Raw genomic sequence first — 22,203 nt, forward strand, 5'->3', positions numbered from 1 at the left:
GACCCTCATTCCTTTCATGAGGGTCATGGAGTCCCAGTTGGTGTGTTATTGTCAACAGTGCACTGTGTGGTAGCAATCTGTATCTGTTCTTCTTTGACCTTCAGCAATCCCACAGCAGAAGTGTCCTCTGAGAGGCCAGGCAAGATATTAATCTGTTTAATTCCCTCTGTCTCTACAACTGCTGTCCCAATAGCCCAACAATGTCCTTTTGGTTCCTTGAAATACCCTCTCCTGAGGTAATCTATGCCAAGGATGCACAGGGCCTCTGGACCAGTCACAATGGGGTGTTTTTGCCATTTCTTAGCAGTCAGATTCACTACAGCTTCCAGTACAGTCAGCTGTTGGCACCCCAGAAACAGAGGTAGATTTTGCCCCTAGGTATCTTGATGGCATCAGGGTACATTGTGTGCTGGTGTCAAGTAAAGCCTTATATTCTTGTGGGTCTAATGTGCCAATTGGATATACATAGTCCAATACATCCAATTGTCCCTTTCCTCCACCTAGTTGAAGGCAGGCCCCCTCTAGTTTTGGTCTGCTCAGTCTCTGTAAATATGAACCGGAGGTTCCATCAAGAAGATTGGAAGTAACATCAACCCTTCTAGTTGTAGCAGGGCATATTGCCACACCACAAGAGCTTATCTGTTGCTTGTTCACTGGTGAAATAACTCAAACAGGACAAGCTGTCTTGTAGTGATTTATTTTGGCACCATGGGATTAAGATTCCCAGCTGACAATAAACATTTTACTGTGGAAGTGAGATCTGGAAAGATAAGCTGGATTTCTGACTGACAGACACCTCACTTTACAAACTATAAAAGCCACACCAAATTTTCATGGAGCAGAAATCTTCTGCACATTCCCTGGAAATATCTGGAGTTTCTCCCCCCTCATGGTGTGACTTGGGTTTTGCCAATTTTAATATATTTACTTTATTTTAGAGATAGGATTTAGGAGTAAAGACAACGCAGGCTGAAAACTTAAAAGGATATAAGAAGAAATTTATTAATAACACAAAAAGAATTCAGGATAAGATTTCTAGATTATTCCCTCCTCCCTTCATTCCACATTTCTTAACGACATACAGAAAACACTTCAGTCACTTATCCACCCAAATAATCATTTCAGTTCACTTTAGAGAGAAAAGTTCCTTTTTTGGTTTAGGCTTAGGGGGTGCCTTCACCTTCACAATTAGCGCCCGCCTAGGAAATAACTGCAAACTATGAATTTCCTCCCATTTCCACAATCCCTCTAGAGCTGTGCTATGGGTTATGTTACACACTTGGGGTACCACTTTTAAAGGCAGGCTGCTGAAAGACAAAATTATTTTCATCTCTTTTTCTATTAAATGTCTCTGTTAATATTTCCAGTCCTAAAACAGAGAGCCCCATTTCCTCAAAGCAAAAAGGTTTTCTTTTCAAGCACTTAAAACTCTCCAAGTATATTTCACAGTTTAAAGGAATTTTAGTGTAGTCACCGTCCCCTTAGCCCACAAAAAAGGTTTTCAGCTACTTATCAGTTGCATCTTTTCAATCTCTTCCCATCAGGAACTTATCTTCATTCCACTGACTTCTGTAGACTCCGTGCTTTATTCCTTCTCATTCAGGGGAGCTCAAAAGATCAAGAAGCTTATCCAGGCATTAAAAAGAGTTAAAATTGTATCCAGATTGTGAAGATGCCACGTGGGCAGCTGGAGGCCTCTTCTCTCAGAACGAGGGAGGAGGAGGGGGGGAGGGAAGGGGGAAGGGAGAGCCTTTGATGGCTCCCTGATGCCCCCTCAGCCATGCCATGTGGAAAGGGGAGCCGTGCCAAGCCAAGTCGAGCCGAGCTGAGCCAGGGGCCACCAGGACCAGGGCAGGGGCCGGGGCCGTCCCGGGGCCCTGCCGGGGCCATGCTGAAGCCCAGGGCTGGGGCCTGGGGCCATGCGGCCGGGGGCCATGCTGCCGGGGCCGGGGGGCAAGGCCAGGCCCCCCACCAAGCCGGGGCTGGGGTGCCGGGGTGGGCCCGAGGCCGAGCCCAGAACCAGGCCAGGGCCCCGGCCAGAGACCACCACACCTCCAGAGGCCGGAAGCCGAAAGAGTGTTAGTTAACTTAATCCAATATGATTTGTGAAAGTGAAATAACTTTTAAATTGGTTTCCTGAGCTGTCCATTACTAAATCAGCTCTCTGATTGGTCCCCACAGCTCACAGGGGAAGCCCCCAGAGGTGGGACAGCCCTCCTGTTCCCCGGTCTTGTGTTGCTTTCCCTCAGGCATCTCCACCCCTCCCCCTTTCCATGTGGAACCAGCACATCCCCAAAGCAGGAACATCTGCTCTGTGGTTACTCCTCTGGAGGTTGAGCAAAAGAACTCTGTACACTATCACAATTTCAGTGGTAAGTTACATTTGACTCCTAATTAATACTATTTCTTTTGGTAACTTTACTATAGGTATCTTGATATCATGCACTGTTTTATGCAATCTACTAGTAGTTCTTTTGGTTTTATGTTATAGTATTGACTGGGGATGTGGCTGGAGATAAACAACATGACCCTCTGTGATCCATGTGACAAAAGCCCCTTTATTGTTCTGTTCCACTCTAAATTAGGGGATTTGAATTTCCTGGCTCATGACAGCTGATTGGTTAGGAGTTCTGGCAGCTCAGCTCTACGACCAATGGGTATCTGCACCTTAGGATGGAACATCATTGGGTGAAATCCCTGTTTGGGTTTGAATATATCCTGTAATTGTTCACCTAGGGGCCTGTTTATCGAACCAGGCTAATCAAATTGAATTTCTTATCTATGGCCAAATTAATTGCCCAGCTACAAGCCTGCTTGTGCTGTGACACTGTGTAGTAAATAACTCTGATTAAGACCTTTTGTTTGTTATCTCCCATCTGTTCAATAAATAACTCTTAAATAGACCTGTTCTGCCATCCTTAGAACTTGCATGTCAGGGTGATTTCTTAAATTTAAGCTGTTGCCAAAAATCTGAGGCTAAGGCAGTGCTTGTCTAAAGTTCCCACTCATTCTGTGATACTACTCTGCCTGGGGATTTGCTCACTGGAAACTGGAACAGTATTTATCCTTGAAGAATTTCCTGCAGTGATTGTTCTTCCTCTCAGCTCATGTATTTGTGATACCAAGTAAGAGGTGTGTTTTCCACCTGACTTCTTCATGTCCTCTCTGTGGTCATGCAGGTAAAAGCATCAGTAACCTTGTGGTGTGTCCTCTCTCTCTTCAGCAGGGCAGTGATGTGAGATATTAAAGATTGATGTCTTGAGACATTTTGGGGTACATATATGTGAGCGAAGGAGCAGGTTGGGCATTGCTGTGGTGAGGCAGTGCACTGCCCTGCACCCCTGTATTGGTTTGGCATGGCTTAATTTTTGGAAGCAGGGGGGCCACAAAGATGGCTGCTGTGAGAAGCTGCTGGAAGCTTCCCACCATGTCCAGCAGAGCCAAATGGCTGATGGCTCTGAAGATAGACATGCTGCCGGCCAAAACTGGGCAAATGAGAGAGGTTGGTAATGCCTCTGTGATAGCATATTTAAGAAGAAAATCAAAACAAAGTAATGGGTTTTTGCTCTTAGAGAGGAGGAGGAGGTGAGAACATGTGATGGAAAACAACATGGAGACACCAAGGTCAGTGGAGGAGGGGGAGGAGGTGCTCCAGGCACCAGAGCTGAGATTCCTCTGCAGGCTGTGGTGATGACCATGGTGAAGCAGGTTGTCCCCCTGCAGCCCATGGGTACACAGGGTATGCAGAGAGATTCACCTGCAGCCCATGGGGGAGGTGCCCATGCTGGAGCGGGTGGATACCTGGAGGAGGCTGTGGTCCAGTGGAAGACCCAGAGGAGAGAGGGGGCTCCTGCTTCCAGGCTGGAGCAGCCTGTCCTTGGAGGACTGCACCCCGTGGAAAGAGACCCACATCACACCAGTTTTGGGAGAACTGTCTGACTGTGGGGGGGAGTTCACGTTGCGGCAGGTGTGGTACAGCTGCTGCTCATGAGAGTGGACCCACACTGGAGATGTTCATGGAGAACTGTCTCCCATGTGAGGGACCCCACAGCCACATAGGGGAAGGACTCCTCTCCCAGAGCAGCAGAAGAAAATCTCAGTGATGAACTGACCAAAACCCCCACGCCCTGTCTCCCTGCACTGTTGATGGGAAAGGGGAAGGGGCTGGGGGAAAAAAGGTGTTATAAGGGCGTATTTTACTTCTCATTATCCTCCTCTGATTCTGTTAGTAATAAATTCACTTTGCAATTTACATTGAGCCTACTTTGCCCTTGAAATATTTCTCCCGGACCTTATCTGACTCATGAAGCCTTCTTTATCTTTTTTTTTCCCCTTTTGCCTCCTCTGCCCAGCTGTAGCAGGAGAGGGTGAGCAAGTGACTCTCGTGGCTGCCTGGTGTTGGGCCAGTGTCAAACCACAACAACCCCCCACTCCTAGAGCCTGTATCCCAGCCCAGCCAAGACTGCTAATCACTGGCATCCTGGAGACAAAGCTCCACACCTGCCCCTGGAACCCTTAGCCCAGCTCCTGAGTGGCCAAATGACCGGCAATTCCACCTGGGGAAAGGGCCCAGAAAGGCCAAGGGGTATTTAAACCTGAACATGAGGCGTGCACATGTCAACATACCTCATGCTTTCAGCTGGATGAGCCTACAACCCAGCCACAATATTTGGGTGACCTTAGCAAAGACATGAAAACAAGATAACTTGTGTTTATCCCTAGGCAGCCTTGACAATCCACTTTCCATATGTTTAGTGGGAATTCCATTCACAGCAGATGAATGGCCCGTTCAAAACTCAGAATTCCTCATCACCACAGGTAAGAGACCTAACCCCGTGGACACTTGGGATGATTGGACAAAAATTTTGCCAAATGCTCTTGAGGAACCCCAAGAATTACATTTGCTGGAGTCTTCCAAAGCAACATACTGTGTTAAATTTTACTTTAAACGCCCAAAAGAAAATATACAGGAATTGGATTTGCACAAAAATACGTACAGAAAAGACATATCACCCATCAATAAAGCATACAATTATCCAGATTGGTGTAATTACATTGCTCCCACAATTTCAGAGTCCTTGCTTCATCCCAAGAAATTGCCCAAGGGAATGTTTCTCATCTGTGGTGATCGAGTTTGGGCCGGGATCCCCTCTCGTTTCCAGGGGGGACCTTGTAGCCTTGGCAAGCTTTCTACCCTCACCCCCAACACTACCTTATTACACAATTGGAAAAAAAATAGAAATTCAAAACGTGAAAAAAGATCTTACACTGAATTTGACGAAAATTGTGACCCCAAAATGTATATTTGGAACAAACCCAAAAGAATTGCTGCCTCCCTGTTTTATCCATGGGTAGCAGCAGCAAAAAACCTTGGTGACATTGACCATTAAGGGTGCTGGCTCAGCAAGCAGGCCAACGCTACATCTGCTGCTCTGAGTGACCTTTTGAAAGATGAAGAAACCATAAGACATGCAACCCTGCAAAATCGAGCAGCAATTGACTTTCTGTTGCTTTCTCACGGACATGGCTGCGAAGACTTTGAAGGAATGTGCTGTTTCAACCTGTCTTCTCGCTCCACATCCATTCAAGAAAACATCCAAAAGCTGAACAACCTCATGAAAGACCTCAAAACTGAAACCACTCCAGACTGGGTCAACAACCTTTTTAGCCAATGGGGACTAACACAATGGGCTTCGTCCTTGGTCAAAGGAATTGTGTGGATTTTTATTGTTATTCTTTTTGTGTTAGTTATGTTCTCATGTTTAGTTCAATGTTTTAAGAAAACTGTTAAAAACGCTCTCTTTGTAAATACAGAGAGAGGAATTGTAGAAGATGTTACACTGCCTAAAGGATACCCCTGGGACGCCATCCCATGAAACAAAGAAATTCCTTCAAAGGAAATCCCCCCTCCCTTATCGAAAACCCCGTTATCTCTTAGGATTTCTATTGGCTCTTAAAGTCACAAGTTAATTGGTTTTTTTCTTACTTAGAGTTTTAAGATGATTGGTTAGTTTGTAAGTTGTAGTTTTTATTGGTTAAAAACTCAATCCTCTGGAAACCTATATAAAGTCTTTTGTTATCTGATATAATTAGACCATTGTTAGCGTCTCCCTTCGAGGACAATAAAGTTATCCTCGTAACTTTTGCTGAGTGGTTTCAAGAATTTGTTCTTTGCTAGTGAGTAGCTAGGGGCTCTGCATCCAGGGTTCGGAAGTACCTGGACTCAGGGCTGCAGACCACGGGGTTGGAAAATACCCAACCCTAAAAAACTGCTACAATTTCTGTTGGTCCTTTTTAATTTCTTCTTTAAATTGCTGGAAGTCCTTGGACAGTCTTTCCACAGATGAGTTGTAGGCCTGTATTGGGGTAGAGACAGTTTCTTCATATAGCTGGAGTCTGCTAAGAAAAGTGACCACTCTTTCTTCTTCCTTCCATGACCACTCTCAATGAGTTGGCATATGACACTGGTATGCTCTGTAGGAATTTCCACCACATGGTTTGTGTACACTGGATGTCATCTGTATTTATATTGCATTGTTCGTTATTTGAATCCCTATACGTTATCTCCAGCACAGCTAATTCTTTTAGGTACTTGATACTTTTCTCCATGGTGTTCCACTTGTCTTGGTGTACTGATAGATCATCCTTGCAAAGATACCTTTCTCACATGCTTGATAGGAATCACCTCCAGAGGCTGTGTTTCTGTCTGAGAGGAATGACGGATTTGTTTTTACAAACAAGCTGTGGGTCTGCTGGTAGATAAAACTAGCACTAAGAGATAAAAGAAACAATGGGAAGGATTCCACTGATTGATTAATGGAAAAAATATATTTACCTTTACAAACAAACTAGGTTTGCTGATAAATGAATCTGGATATTGAAAGAAAAAATGAGAAAAAACCATAAATTCCATAAGAGTTAAAAATTAAAAGAGAGGGTTATACATTAGAGGGGCATATTAGGTATCAGGTGTTCTGGGAAGTCTGTACCTCTCAAGTACCTCAGCCAATGGGGAAAGAGAGAGGGAAATTAGAATAAAAAGGGAGGCTGTGTCCTCCAAAAATTCGAGAGACACCAGGAGAATGCCCCATGGCCTCTCCCTTTATTCAAATTAAGTAAAAAGACTCTCGTGTCTCCTTTTTGGACATAAACCTCTGGTATTTGTGGCTTAATTTTCTGACATGTCCTTTTCCCAATCCTCTTGTCAATGCCCACATCCCAGGACAGGTACCCAAGTTGCTTGGCTTCGCTGCCATTCAGTTTCATAGTGTGGGCTGCGATATTCCAGCATTGGAGCAGCCAGGTCACCAGAGGCTCACCTGACTAGTGACTGAAATCTTTTCGCATATCTCGCAGCTTACCTGGGAACAGAGATCAGATTATCTCTGGCTCTGTCTCTTTCACTAGTTGTGAGGGCCCTGCTTCCTCTTCATCCCTCACTAAGCAAACTGATTTGGTCTTGGATTTTTTTCTTCCGTATAGGGGTGACTGCTACCAAGATGGGTTGTATCTCTGGTTCAACTGCAGAGTTTAAGTGCCTGTTGTTCTGTTTTCCTCCTCTTCCTTCCCCTGAGGGTGCTGTCTAGTATTGAGTAGTGTCTGATAAATAGTATCCAGGGCCCAGCACATTGCATAACTTTGTGCCTCTTTGGAACTGCCATAACATTTTTAAAACAAATATTCTGCCAGTTTATCAGGGTCCTGTAGTTTTTCAGGGGTGAACTTACAAACCACTGGAGCAGAATACTCCATCAAAAGCTGGCCCATTTTCTCCCACATTCTTTGCCACTCATGACTATCCATCCCCGGGGCAGGTCTTGAGACAACTTCCCTAAAAATCTTTGTCTTGACTCTAAACATGGTGTGGACCACACTGAGGAGACCTGGCAGACTGTTCTGGGTTGATGTGACTAGCTCCTCTCCCAGCCCCTGACATGGAGCTGCCGGCCGCCTCCCCCGGGCTGCTTTATCTAGGCTGCTGTTTTCTGCTGGCCCTGCTGCCACCGCTGCTGCTGCTGCTGCTGCTGCTGCTTGCCCCCGCTGCTTTTGCTTGCCCCTGGCTCACTTTTGCTTGCCCCCGGCTCATTTTTGCTTGCCCCCGGCTGCCCCTCTCCCTCTCTCCCTTCTTCCCCTCATCTCCAAGATTTGCACTGGCTCCAGAGGAGACAAATCTGAACTTCACAGACCGCCTCTGGAAGTCTGCCCAAGAAGCTCTGCCGCCTTTCCCAGTGAAGATCAACCGAGTTCGTCTTTCTGTCTCGTTGAAATTTTTTGGTCATCTGGGTCTGTGCTGGGAAGTGTTTCTCTTGTATTTTTTGTTAATAAATAAGTTTTTTCCACTTTCCCCTGAAGAAATTTTTTTCTGAGCCCGGTGAAGGCAGGAATTGTGTGTGGGGGGGGGGGCTCCTTTGGAGGTCTTTCCCCAAATTTGTCCTAAACTTGGACAAATTAATTTGGTGGCCCATACGGGGAACCAAAAAAAAGTGGAAAAAACTTTAATAATATTTTGTTTTCAACTGTTGGTATTGGTATGTCTATTGAATCCATAATGTCTTTGTTGTGAAAACCTGCGTGTATGTGTGGTCGTTAGGGTTTTTGAAGTGTTAATACCGTAGTGGTCCTTGGGTTTGTTTACTTATCCGGAGATAGCTCCGGTGTTGTCTTTAATACGTAGTTTTGTATTAAAGAGATATTAACAAAAATACTCATCGGGCTAGGCTTGGTGGTAATGGCATACAGGAGATTTATGAGAATGTTGGAATCGGCTTCAGGAATGTATAAATCATCATTTGTGTTGTTTATCAGAGGAGAAGCAGGAAAAGAGGATTTCCTGCCTTTATTTCCTTTCCTCTCCTCTGAATCAGTTACATCTGTATTAGAAAACATTCAGATCTCCCTGAATATTAAGGAAATCATCTTTCTGGCAATTAATTTAGTAAGTTTTTGTTACACCGTTTGTATTTTATATAGAATAAAGGCCGAGATTTCTAAAGGGGCTGGGAAGACTCCTGATTTAAAAGTCAAGCTAAGCAGGAGGAATCTTGAGTGGAATGGTAAATGGGAGAAAATGGGCCAGATTTTAAAGGAATTTTCTGACCCCATGGTCTGGGAATTCCCACCTGAACAGATTCAGGATCCAATCGAGGTTGCAAGATACTTAAAGGGGAAGTGCCAGGATGGTTCTAAAGAGAAAAGGATTAATACAGTGAGCTGGGCCCTGGCACATGCATATCGAACCTTGCTAAGCACTATAGAGCAGAAGACAGAGGAAAGGGAACAGAGAGATAAATTATTTACTATCTCATTTACTCAAATTGCTGCCAACCCCCTAGGCCTAAACCCAGCAGGTAACTGGATAATAAACCCCAACCAATGGCTGTGGCTACCAGTATGAGAAGTGGGAAGTGCACCAAGAAGACCGATTGGCCGGTGGATAATGATGATGATGATGATGATGATGATGATGATGATGATGATGGAGAGGGACCCTCAACACCTCCTGATGTAAAATCAGGAGCCAAAACAACTAGTGGGAGAGCAGAGACCAATAATGAATCCCTTTCCCTAAAGGATCTTCGTGGTTTAAGAAAAGATTACACCCGGCGACCTGATAAATCTATAATCAGCTGGCTAGTTCGTCTCTGGGATGCGGCAGGTGAGGCCACAGTTTTAGATGGCTCTGAAGCGAGACATTTGGGGTCTCTGTCCAATGATTCTGTTATTGACCAAAGTGTGATGAAAAGGGCTAACCCTCAAAGCCCCTGTGCACGGGTCCTGGATAGCGTAGCACAAAGATATCTGTGTGCAGATGACCTGTATATGCAGCAGACTCGATGGAAAACCATAGAGCAGGGGGTCCAACGCCTCAGGGAAATGGCAGTAGCAGAAATTATTTTTTCGGATGATGTAACAACTAGAAATCCAGACCTGGTACCAAGCACACCGGTGATGTGGGGAAAACTCGTGCGGCTTGGGCGACCTGAATATGCGTCTGCCCTAGTGATAATGAAGAGAGATGAGGTGTATGAGACAGTACTCGATATGGCAAAGAAGCTTCGTGCATATGCGGATGCAGTACATGGCCTGACTCATGCTAGAATTGCAGCTGTGGAAACACGCTTGCAAAACTTAGAAGATAAAGTAGAGAAAAATCATCGGAGACTCAGGGAGGAGATTAAGGAGGACCTCCTCCAAATCTCAGCTGTACAGATGAGAAACCCTGGTACCCAATGTAGACGTTCCCCCAATTGGGAGAGGAGGTACACTCCCCAAGGTGAGTTGTGGTTTTTCTTGCAGGATTCTGGAGAGAACATGAGAAGATGGGATGGGAAGCCTACGGGTGCTCTGGCACAACGAGTGCAGGATTTGAAGGAAGAAGGAAAGATTGAAAGAGGAAGTTCCACCAAAAGGAGAGCCGCTCCTGTTTCTCACAGCCAAAGTGCCGAATGTGATACTGATAATGACATGTCTGACCCTGTTGAGGGAACCTCTAAGATTTATGCCCCAGAAAAGAAGGAGCAACAGGCTTAGAGGGGCCCTGCCTCTAGCCAGGGTGAGGCAAGGAAGAACCATGTTTTTTGGACTGTGTGGATTCGATGGCCTGGCACTTCGAAACCACAGAAATATAAAGCTTTAGTAGACACAGGTGCACAGTGTACGATACTTCCATCAAGACATGTGGGAGCAGAATCTGTTTCAATTGCTGGTGTGACAGGCAGATCACAGGACTTCACCCTGGTGGAAGCGGAAGTGAGTTTAACTGGAAAGGATTGGAAGACATGTTATTGTGACTGGTCCAGAGGACCCATGTATTTTGGGCATAGATTACCTTCGGAGTGGGTATTTTAAGGACCGAAAAGGACTTAGATGGGCATTTGGAATAGCAACTGTGATGGCAGAGCGCATCCGGCAATTGAATATCTTGCCTGGACTATCTGAGAATCCAATTACAGTAGGACTTCTGCAGGGAGAAGAACAATGAGTACCAATTGCCAATTCAATAGTGCATCGCTGGCAGTATAGAACAACTCAAGATGCTGTGTTTCCTATTCATAACATGATCCGAGAGCTGGAGACCCAGGGAGTGGTCAGCAAAACCCACTCACCCTTTAACAGCCCCATTTGGCGTGTGCATAAATCTGATGGGGAATGGAGACTTGTAGCAATTTTTAGAGCTGGGTGTTTTCCAACCCCGTGGTCTGCAGCCCTGAGTCCAGGTACTTCCGAACCCTGGATGCAGAGCCTCTAGCTACTCACTAGCAAAGAACAAATTCTTGAAACCGCTCAGCAAAAGTTACGAGGATAACTTTATTGTCCTCGAAGGGAGATGCTAACAATGGTCTAATTATATCAGATAACAAAAGACTTTATATAGGTTTCCAGAGGATTGAGTTTTTAACCAATGAAAACTACAACGTACAAACTAACCAATCATCTTAAAACTCTAAGTAAGAAAAAAACCAATTAACTTGTGACTTTAAGAGCCAATAGAAATCCTAAGAGATAACGGGGTTTTCGATAAGGGAGGGGGGATTTCCTTTGAAGGAATTTCTTTGTTTCATGGGATGGCGTCCCAGGGGTATGCTTTAGGCAGTGTAACATCTACAATTCCTCTCTCTGTATTTACAAAGAGAGCGTTTTTAACAGTTTTCTTAAAAAATTGAACTAAACATGTGTCCTGGTTTGAAAGGACAGGTGTCTGCCAGTAAGGGCAGAAGTTTCCCTTTGGAATAGAGACTTTGGTTCCACTCCCCTCCCCCAAGTATTATGATTGTTTGAATCAAAGACTCTGAGGCAGAGATAAGGGGGGTGTGAATAACAGCTCTTTTACTAATATATCTAACTGTACAAACAGAAAACAATAACAGTTAATATTGCTAACAGAACTAAATAGATAACTCGGTGTCAGTCCCTTTAGATGCAAGCACGCTGTTTCTGTGCTTAGTCCAGAGCCCGGATCTGCCAAAAAGGCAAGCGGGAAACGAAGGCAGGAAAGAGGGGGGGAGGGGCGGCAGCAGCCACGCCGGTCCCAAGCGGGAACGGGCTGCAGCGGCGGCTCCTCGCTCACCGTGTGTGTCTGGGTGATCAGCTGTGTCTACAGAGGCAGGAGGCTGGAATGGGGCAGATGCAGGGCAGGTGATCGCAGAGGGTCTGGCTCTGCTGTGCTCGGCCGCGTGGCTGAACGATCCGAGGCGTCCTCCTCCCAGCTCACCGGAAACGCGAGTGCCCTCCCGGAAGCCTCAGAGGCCCCTCCGGGGCCATCCCCACCCACCTCCTTTTATCTGGACCCATCAGGGACCCTGGGTGTAGCCCGGCCAGCTCCATTGGCATGATAATGGGAAAAATTCTTTCAATTGACACAGTAACAGAAAAACACTCAACCCCCAACATTATCCACCCCGAATTTTTTCCATGCCAACATGCTACATCATATTGAAACCGTTAAATTATATACATACATGTAGTTACAGGCATAGTATCATATATAGTTCACCCTAGAACAAGGTCCCCTTGGGGTATGCATCGGGTCTCTCCATCCTTTTGCATCACCCACCAAGTGCAACCTGGTCCTTGAGCGAAAACCACCCCACGAACAGGATTCTCTTTGCTAGAAGCAGAGTTCACCCAGACAGTTTTCCCTAACATGCCTCTCAGGTGTACCACTGGAACCTTATCTCCATCTGCTGCTCCCAAGGGCTCTGACTGGGCAGGGCCTGCTCGGTTAGTGGAACCTCGGGTATTCACTAACCATGTGGCCTTTGGTAGATTGATCTCCCAGTTCTTGAAAGTCCCCCCACCAAGTGCCTTTAAGGTGGTTTTAAGCAGACCATTGCACCGTTCGACTTTCCCAGCCGCTGGTGCATGGTAGGGAATATGGTACACCCACTCGATGCCATGTTCTTTAGTCCAGGTGTTTATAAGGCTATTTTTGAAATGAGTCCCATTGTCTGACTCAATTCTTTCAGGGGTACCATGTCTCCAGAGGACTTGTTTTTCCAGGCCCAGGATGGTGCTCCGAGCAGTGGCATGGGGCACAGCGTAGGTCTCCAACCATCCGGTGGTGGCTTCCACCATGGTCAGCAAGTAGCGCTTGCCCTGGCAGGTTTGAGGCAGTGTGATATAGTCAATCTGCCAGGCCTCTCCATACTTATATTTGGACCATCGCCCCCCATACCAGAGGGGCTTCACCCGCTTGGCCTGTTTGATGGCAGCGCAAGTGTCACAGTCATGAATAACCTGAGAGATGCTGTCCATGGTTAGATCCACCCCTCGGTCTCGTGCCCACTTATAGGTGGCGTCTCTGCCCTGATGGCCTGAGGCATCGTGGGCCCATCGAGCCAGGAACAGTTCTCCCTTGTGTTCCCAATCTAAGTCTATCTTTGAGACCTCTATCTGTGCAGCCTGATCTACCTGCTTGTTGTGCCTGTGTTCTTCATTAGCCCGACTCTTGGGAACATGGGCATCCACATGATGGACTTTCACAGGGAGCTTCTCTACCCGAGTGGCAATGTCTTTCCACTCATCAGCAGCCCAGATTGGTTTTTCTCTACGTTGCCAGTCAGCCTTTTTCCACCTTTCCAGCCAACCCCACAGAGCATTGGCTACCATCCACGAATCAGTGTAAAGGTAGAGCTTTGCCCATTTCTCTCTCTCAGCAATGTCCAAGGCCAGCTGAACAGCTTTGAGTTCAGCAAGTTGACTCGATCCACCTTCTCCTTCGGTAGCTTGTGCAACCTGTTGTGTGGGGCTCCATACGGCAGCTTTCCACTTCCGGTTCATCCCCACAATGCGGCAGGAACCGTCGGTGAAAAGGGCGTAGCGTGTTTCATCTGCTGGCAGCTGGTTGTACGGTGGAGCTTCTTCAGCCCGGGTCACTTGCTTCTGCTCCTCTTGATCAGCGAGACCAAAATCTTCACCTTCTGGCCAGTTCGTGATTATCTCCGAAATCCCAGGACGATTCAGGTTACCAATACAGGCGCGCTGCATGATGAGGGCAATCCACTTGCTCCATGTGGCGTCGGTGGCATGGTGAGTAGAGGGAACCTTTCCTTTGAACATCCACCTCAGCACTGGCAGTCGAGGTGCCAGGAGAAGTTGTGCTTCTGTGCCAATCACCTCTGGGGCAGCTTGAACTCCCTCATAGGCAACCAAGATTTCCTTCTCTGTGGGAGTGTAGTTGGCTTCAGATCCTTTTTAGCTTCTGCTCCAGAATCCCAGGTGTCGGCCTCGGGTCTCACCAGGCACCTTCTGCCAAAGGCTCCAGGACAGACCATGGTTCCCAGCTGCAGAGTAGAGCACATTCTTTACCTCTGGTCCTGTCCTGACTGGGCCAAGGGCCACTGCATGAGCGATTTCCTGTTTGATCTGGGTGAAGGCTTGCTGTTGTTCAGGGCCCCAATGGAAATCGTTCTTCTTGCGAGTGACCTGGTAGAGAGGGCTCACAATCTGGCTGTACTCAGGTAGGTGCATTCTCCAAAAGCCAATAGCACCTAGAAAAGCTTGTGCCTCCTTCTTGCTTGTTGGCGGAGACATTGCAGTGATCTTATTGATGACTTCAGTGGGGATCTGGCGCCGTCCATCCTGCCACTTCACTCCCAGGAACTGGATCTCTCGGGCAGGTCCTTTGACTTTGCTCTTTTTAATAGCGAAACCGGCTCCCAGCAAAATCTGGATGATCTTCTCTCCTTTCTCAAACACCTCAATTGCTGTGTTCCCCCACACAATGATGTCATCGATGTACTGCAAATGTTCTGGAGCCTCACCCTTTTCCAGTGCAGCCTGGATCAGTCCGTGGCAGATGGTGGGGCTGTGCTTCCACCCCTGGGGCAGTCGGTTCCAGGTGTACTGCACGCCCCTCCAGGTGAAAGCAAACTGAGGCCTGCACTCTGCTGCCAAAGGAATGGAGAATAATGCATTTGCAATGTCAATGGTGGCATACCACCTTGCTGCCTTGGACTCCAGCTCGTACTGGAGTTCCAGCATGTCCGGCACGGCAGCGCTCAGTGGTGGAGTCACTTCATTCAATGCCCGATAGTCCACAGTCAGTCTCCATTCTCCATCAGATTTCTGCACAGGCCAAATAGGACTGTTGAAGGGTGAGTGGCTCTTGCTGACCACCCCTTGGCTCTCTAGATCACGGATCATTTTGTGGATGCGGATCACAGCATCTCGATTTGTCCGGTACTGCCGGCGGTGCAGGGTCATGGTGGCAATTGGCACCTGTTGCTCTGTCACTTTCAAGAGTCCTACTGCAGAGGGGTTTTCTGACAGTCCAGGCAAGGAGTTCAACTGCTTAATGCTCTCTGTCTCTACAGTAGCTATTCCAAAAGCCCACCTGAACCCTTTTGGGTCTTTGTAGTAGCCGTTCCTGACGAAGTCTATGCCTAGAATGCGCGGTGCCCCTGGGCCAGTTACAATTGGATGTTTCTGCCACCCCTTCCCTGTCAGGCTAATCTCAGCTTCCAGCAAAGTGAATTCCTGTGATCCCCCCGTCACCCCAACAATGGAAACAGGTACCTTCCCCACATGTTCTGATGGTATCAGGGTGCATTGTGAACCAGTATCAACTAACACTTTATGTTTCTGTGGCTTTGACGTGCCAGGCCATCGCACCCACACTATCCAATAGATCCTGTCATCCCATGCCTCTTCCTGGCTAGAGGCAGGGCCCCTCTAGCCTTGGTTATTATTCCTTTCCTGGGCATACATAGTGGAGGTTCCTTCCAGGGGATCTGACAGAACATCCTCCTTGCTGTAATACCCTGCACCTTGCTTGTGGGAGGTTGAGGCTACCTTCATTTTAGTGTGGCTCCCTCGGTTAGCATTTCCCTCCCTGAGCTGGCGCACCTGTGCTGCCAGGACAGAAGTGGGTTTCCCATCCCATTTTCCCATGTCTTCCCCATGGTCTCGCAGGAAAAACCACAGGTCAGCTCGTGAGGTGTACCCTCTCTCCCTAGCTGGGGGACGTGAAGCTCTGACTTGGGGGCCTGTGACTCGTACTGCTGCTACGCTGATCTTCCTCACCTCCTCAATTCTCTCTATCATCTCCTCCCTCATATCCCTCATCCTATCTTCGACCTGTTGGAGGTCCCTGGCCACGGCAGAGACATTAGCCTGCATTGGGCCATTCATCATGCTCTCAAAATTTCTGAGTTTGTTGGCAACAGAACACACTGTCTCTGGACTGTTATCGGCATTAATCATTGCTATGTAGGTGGTATATTGAGACGGACCCAAGGTTGCCAGATTCCATAACATCTGCCCTGTGCACTTGACCTTGTCAGGGTCATTGTCATGCTGTCCATCCCTCCCAAAGAGTACCTCTAATACTGCTGTCTCTCTCAGCTGCTGGATCCCTTCCTCAAGGGTCTTCCAGCGCATCCTACGATGGTGCTCCTGCATTCTCTCTCTGTGGACAAACTTCTCTCTCACACTCATTAAAAGCCGGTCCCAGAGGGAAAGGAGGCCTTGCTCCCTTACGAATATCTGGTCCACACCTGAATCCTGGGCCAAGGATCCCAAATTCCTGGCCTCAGTTCCATCCAGTTGTACACCTGTTCCCGTAAGGTCCCAGACCCGGAGTAACCAAGTTGTAAAAGGCTCACGGCCCCGCCAAGCAATGTCTTTACGCAGGTTACGGAGACTATCGTATGAGAGGGACTCGGTGACAATCTCAACCTCTGGCTCCCTTGCTGGTTGTGAGGACCCTCCTTGCTGATCCCCATTATCTAGGTGCCTCGTTGTAATCTTAGATTTCCTAGTTTCCACAGGAGCAACTGCTGCTGGCTGTGGCTGCTCCTGTGATCCAGCTGGAACCTGGACAGATACAACATCTATGGGTTCCACTGCAGCACCATCTGACTCTCCCTCTTTAGGGCAGGATTTCTCACCAGCTGAAGAAAAATACTCCTTCATCATCTGGCTATGCTCCTTCAACATCTGACTCTGCTCTTTCAGCATTTGGCCTAGATCCTTCACTAGGGCCCCCACCCACTCTGGGTGACTCATTTCTGCGGTGGGCTGTGGGGCAGCATCAGGCTCTGGGGCAGCATCCCTAGTCCCTGGGGCAGCATCCCTAGTCCCTGGGGCAGAGGCAGATTCTGGGGCAACATCCCTAGTCCCTGGGGCAGAGGCAGGTTCTGGGGCAACATCCCTAGTCTCTGGGGCAGAGGCAGGTTCTGGGGCAATATCCCTAGTCCCTGGGGCAGGTATCAGAGTTGTTGTCCAAGCCAATATTCCCTTGTTTCTGAATGCTAAGTAGAACAAGCCTACCAGCAACATCAGCCACTGTATAATAACACTGGCAATTAAAACAGATCTGAAATCCTTGAGAACCAGTGGGGTAGCCTCAAAAAACTGGGTGATGGGTTGGGAGAAAATTTCCCTTGCCCTTGTTACCTCACAGTAAGTACCATTACTGAAATAGCCCCAGAAACATGCAGTTAGAGTACGATAGCTCCGGATCCATGCAACCGCTTCCCAGAAAAAATTAAAAACCCATGAATTCCTGACATAATCAATCCACCAAACGAATCGGATAATAGCCACAGCAACCTTGGTGAGGGGGCCCAAATTCAAAAAAGGGCTTACAAATGGGAGGGAGATGGCTGTGACCACATGGAACACAAACCAGATTAAACCAGACAACATATTGCCAGTTAAGAGAGCTGTTATTCCTGTCTTAACTCTCAACTCAGTGTCCTCTGTCCCACTTCTGGGCGCCAAAATCTGTCCTGGTTTGAAAGGACAGGTGTCTGCCAGTAAGGGCAGAAGTTTCCCTTTGGAATAGAGACTTTGGTTTCACTCCCCTCCCCCAAGTATTATGATTGTTGGAATCAAGGACTCTGAGGCAGAGATAAGGGGGGGTGGGAATAACAGCTCTTTTACTAATATATCTAACTGTACAAACAGAAAACAATAACAGTTTATATTGCTAACAGAACGAAATAGATAACTCGATGTCAGTCCCTTTAGATGCAAGCACGCTGTCTCTGTGCTTAGTCCAGAGCCAGGATCTGCCAAAAAGGCAAGCGGGAAACGAAGGCAGGAAGGAGGGGGGGAGGGGCGGCAGCGGCCACGCCGGTCCCGGGCGGGAACGGGCTGCAGCGGCGGCTCCTCGCTCACCGTGTGTGTCTGGGTGATCAGCTGTGTCCGCAGAGGCAGGAGGCTGGAACGGGGCAGATGCAGGGCAGGTGATCGCAGAGGGTCTGGCTCTGCTGTGCTCGGCTGCGTGGCTGAACGATCCCGCACGTCCTCCTCCCGGCTCGCCGGAAACCGGAGTGCCCTCCCGGAAGCCTCAGAGGCCCCTTCGGGGCCATCCCCACCCACCCCCTTTTATCTGGACCCATCAGGGACCCTGGGTGTAGCCCGGCCAGCTCCATTGGCATGATAATGGGAAAAATTCTTTCAATTGACACAGTAACAGAAAAACACTCAACCCCCAACAACATGAGAACATAACTAACACAAAAAGAATAACAATAAAAATCCACACAATTCCTTTGACCAAGGACGAAGCCCATTGTGTTAGTCCCCATTGGCTAAAAAGGTTGTTGACCCAGTCTGGAGTGGTTTCAGTTTTGAGGTCTTTCATGAGGTTGTTCAGCTTTTGGATGTTTTCTTGAATGGATGTGGAGCGAGAAGACAGGTTGAAACAGCACATTCCTTCAAAGTCTTCGCAGCCATGTCCGTGAGAAAGCAACAGAAAGTCAATTGCTGCTCGATTTTGCAGGGTTGCGTGTCTTATGGTTTCTTCATCTTTCAAAAGGTCACTCAGAGCAGCAGATGTAGCGTTGGCCTGCTTGCTGAGCCAGCACCCTTAATGGTCAATGTCACCAAGGTTTTTTGCTGCTGCTACCCATGGATAAAACAGGGAGGCAGCAATTCTTTTGGGTTTGTTCCAAATATACATTTTGGGGTCACAATTTTTGTCAAATTCAGTGTAAGATCTTTTTTCACGTTTTGAATTTCTATTTTTTTTTCCAATTGTGTAATAAGGTAGTGTTGGGGGTGAGGGTAGAAAGCTTGCCAAGGCTACAAGGTCCCCCCTGGAAACGAGAGGGGATCCCGGCCCGAACTCGATCACCACAGATGAGAAACATTCCCTTGGGCAATTTCTTGGGATGAAGCGAGGACTCTGAAATTGTGGGAGCGGTGTAATTACACCAATCTGGATAATTGTATGCTTTATTGATGGGTGATATGCTTTTTCTGTACGTGTTTTTGTGCAAATCCAATTCCTGTATATTTTCTTTTGGGCGTTTAAAGTAAAATTTAACACAGTATGTTGCTTTGGAGGACCCCAGCAAATGTAATTCTTGGGGTTCCTCAAGGGCATTTGGCAAAATTTTTGTCCAATCATCCCAAGTGTCCACGGGGTTAGGTCTCTTACCTGTGGTGATGAGGAATTCTGAGTTCTGAACGGGCCATTCATCTGCTGTGACTGGAATTCCCACTAAACATGTGGAAAGTGGATTGTCAAGGCTGCTTAGGGATAAACACAAGTTATCTTGTTTTCATGTCTTTGCTAAGGTCACCCAAATATTGTGGCTGGGTTGTGGGCTCATCCAGCCAAAGGCATGAGGTTTGTTGAAGAACATCCCAGCAGCAGTGAAAAGAACATCAACGAAGATAATTTTCATCTTTGAACAAGGATGAGGCTTCTGACAGGAAATACAAGCAAAATTCGTTATTTTGGAGAGACGAGGGAGAGGATTTTGTCGTTTCCCTTCCCCCCCCCCCTTTTTTTTCTTAACACTGAACACAGAAGAAATTTGTTATAGGATTAAGGATTTTAACAAAAGTAATAGCAAAACAAAAAAAAATTTAAAAAGGTTAATAATTTTTTAAACTAAAACTGCAAAAACTTAATTTCAGTTTAAGGCTTATCTGAGGCAGCTAAAGGCTGCTTGGTTTTCTGTTTCGTCTGCTGTCGAGTGACAGGACGGTTTTTCCTTTGGTATGTGAGTGCTCTGCGATGCCTGCGTCTCCATGCAGAGCTGGTTTGGTCTTGAGGAGGTTTTGTGTTTGATTTAGGAGAATTTTTTTTGGTGCCTGAAGAAGTTTGTTTTGCTGTGCCCAGATATGGTTTTATGTTTTTTCCTGGGTACCATCTTGGACCAGATGGCAGGGATACGCAAGCATATCCCCTTCCCCAGGTGATTAATTGGAAGGGCCCAGAAATTTGGTGTGCTTATGGGTCTTTTAACAGCACCGGTGGTTTCTCAGTGAGTTTGGCTTTTGTGGAGTTTGAAAAATGACGAAGAATTGGGGGATCGGGTTCCGAAGTTGTGCAATTTTAAAAATTGATAACATAGAGAGCTTTGCAAAGTCTTTCAACTGGAGATAAAATTTTTGTGTCTCTTTGTTGCTGGTTGAGAACTCTTTTGAGGGTTTGATGAGTTTTTTCTATAATGGATTGTCCTGTAGCGTTTGCAGCAATGCCGGTGGTGTGTTCAATCCCCCATTCACTGAGAAACTTTTTTAAATTTTAAGATTTGTAAGCGGGACCATTGTCAGTTTTAATTTTTTGTGGAACTCCCAGAGTGGCAAAAGCTAGGAGAAAAAGCTTGACAGTGTGTGTGGCTTTTTCTCCTGCATGTGCTGATGCAAAAACTGCTCCAGAGAACATGTCAACTGACACGTACACGTATTTTGACTTCCCAAATGATGGGAAGTGTGTCATGTCAGTTTGCAACAGCTGGCAGCTGTTTAGACCTCTGGGATTGACTCCTGTACCCATAGAGGGTATTTGGTAAGTTTGACAGCTTGGGCACATTGCTACAATGGCTTTTGCTTGGTCTTTTGCAAGTTTAAACATTCGCATGAGAGCAGGCACATTTTGATGAAAAAATGCATGTGACAGCTTTGCTTGAGCAAAGATGTCAGGGACATTTGCAGTTTGTACAGGCATTGCTAGAGCATCTGCTCTTCTGTTTCCTTTTGTAATGAAACCTGGGAGATCAGTGTGTGACCTTACATGAATAATGTGGTAAGGCTCTTTTCTGTGAGAAATTAAGTATATTAGTGTAGAAATTAATTGGTGCAGTTTTGGATTGGAAACATCTTTTAAAAAGGCATGTTCTGCTCTCATAGCTATACTGGCTACATGCGCTGAGTCTGTGACTAGATTAAAGGGTTTATCTTTGAATTTTTCAAAGGCTCTAACAATGGCTGCTAGCTCTGCAATTTGTGAAGATCCCTCCACTGTTTGGATATCTGATTCCCAATTTTGGGTTTTGGGGTTTTTCCAAGTCATAACTGACTTGTGAGAGGAGCCTGAGCCGTCTGTGAAAACAGTTAGAGCTTTGAGGGAAGTTCTGCTTTGGACTAATTTTGGAATTAAATGAAAAATTGCATCTTTATTAAAAAGCTTGTGTTGTGGTAATTGAATTGAAATTTGGGAAGTATAGCTATTTAGAGCAATTTGGAGGCTTTCATTGGTTTGGAGCAAATGCTCTAGATTTCCAGTGGTAAGTGGCAGGTATATGCATGTGAATTCACACCCTGTGAGGGAGCGAAGGCGAGTTCTGGCTTTTTTTATAACGAGTGCCGTAATTTCTTGAAATGTGGTAATTGTTTTTGTAGGTTGATTGCTTGTAAAAACCTATTCAAGGATTAGCAAAGGGTTTGTAAGTTTGGGGTCCCATTGGAAAATCAGTCCATGAAAGTGAGGGGCCTTTCCCAGGACGGCAAATTGGAAAGGCAGATCAGGTTGAAACCGATGAGCTTGGGATGAGGAGAGGACTTCTTGGACGTTAACAATGACTTGTTGAGCTTCTGGCGTGCTGGTGCACGGTGAGTCAAGGTCTTCTTTTCCACGGGGAAGGTTGAACGGGGGGGTGAGTTGTTTTGTTGGGATTCCCAGGAGGGGGCGTATCCAGTTGATGGATCCGCACAGACTGTGTAGGTCTCTTAGGGTTTTTGGATTGTCTTTGATGTGAAGCTGCTGAGGTACTATAGTCCTTTCTCGAATTTGAAGTCCAAGATAGTTCCACGGGCTGGTGTACTGTACTTTATCTTCACGGATTTCAAATCCGGCTTTTTCGATGGTTTCAATGGTTGCTTTTATTGCTTTGTCTAAGTAAGTCTTTTCTGAGGCACAAATGAGAATATCGTCCATGTAGTGATAGAACATGGCATCTGGGAATGAGCTTCGAAGAGGGGAGAGAACGTGAGCCACATACCATTGGCATATTGTGGGAG

General features: G+C 46.8%; 1 long non-coding RNA gene across 1 annotated transcript in view; it reads left to right on the forward strand.

The window, feature by feature from the left end:
* The first annotated feature begins 1,428 nt into the window (after positions 1–1,428).
* The window catches only part of LOC306814067, a 323,823-nt gene continuing 303,048 nt past the window's right edge, over positions 1,429–22,203 (forward strand). Inside the window, exon 1 of the long non-coding RNA XR_013777083.1 lies at positions 1,429–1,497. This is a non-coding gene — a long non-coding RNA (uncharacterized lncRNA). The remainder of the gene's footprint in view (positions 1,498–22,203) is intronic.

The sequence above is a fragment of the Erithacus rubecula genome, assembly GCF_903797595.1.
Source record: "Erithacus rubecula genome assembly, chromosome: W".
Taxonomy (NCBI): Eukaryota; Metazoa; Chordata; class Aves; order Passeriformes; family Muscicapidae; genus Erithacus; species Erithacus rubecula.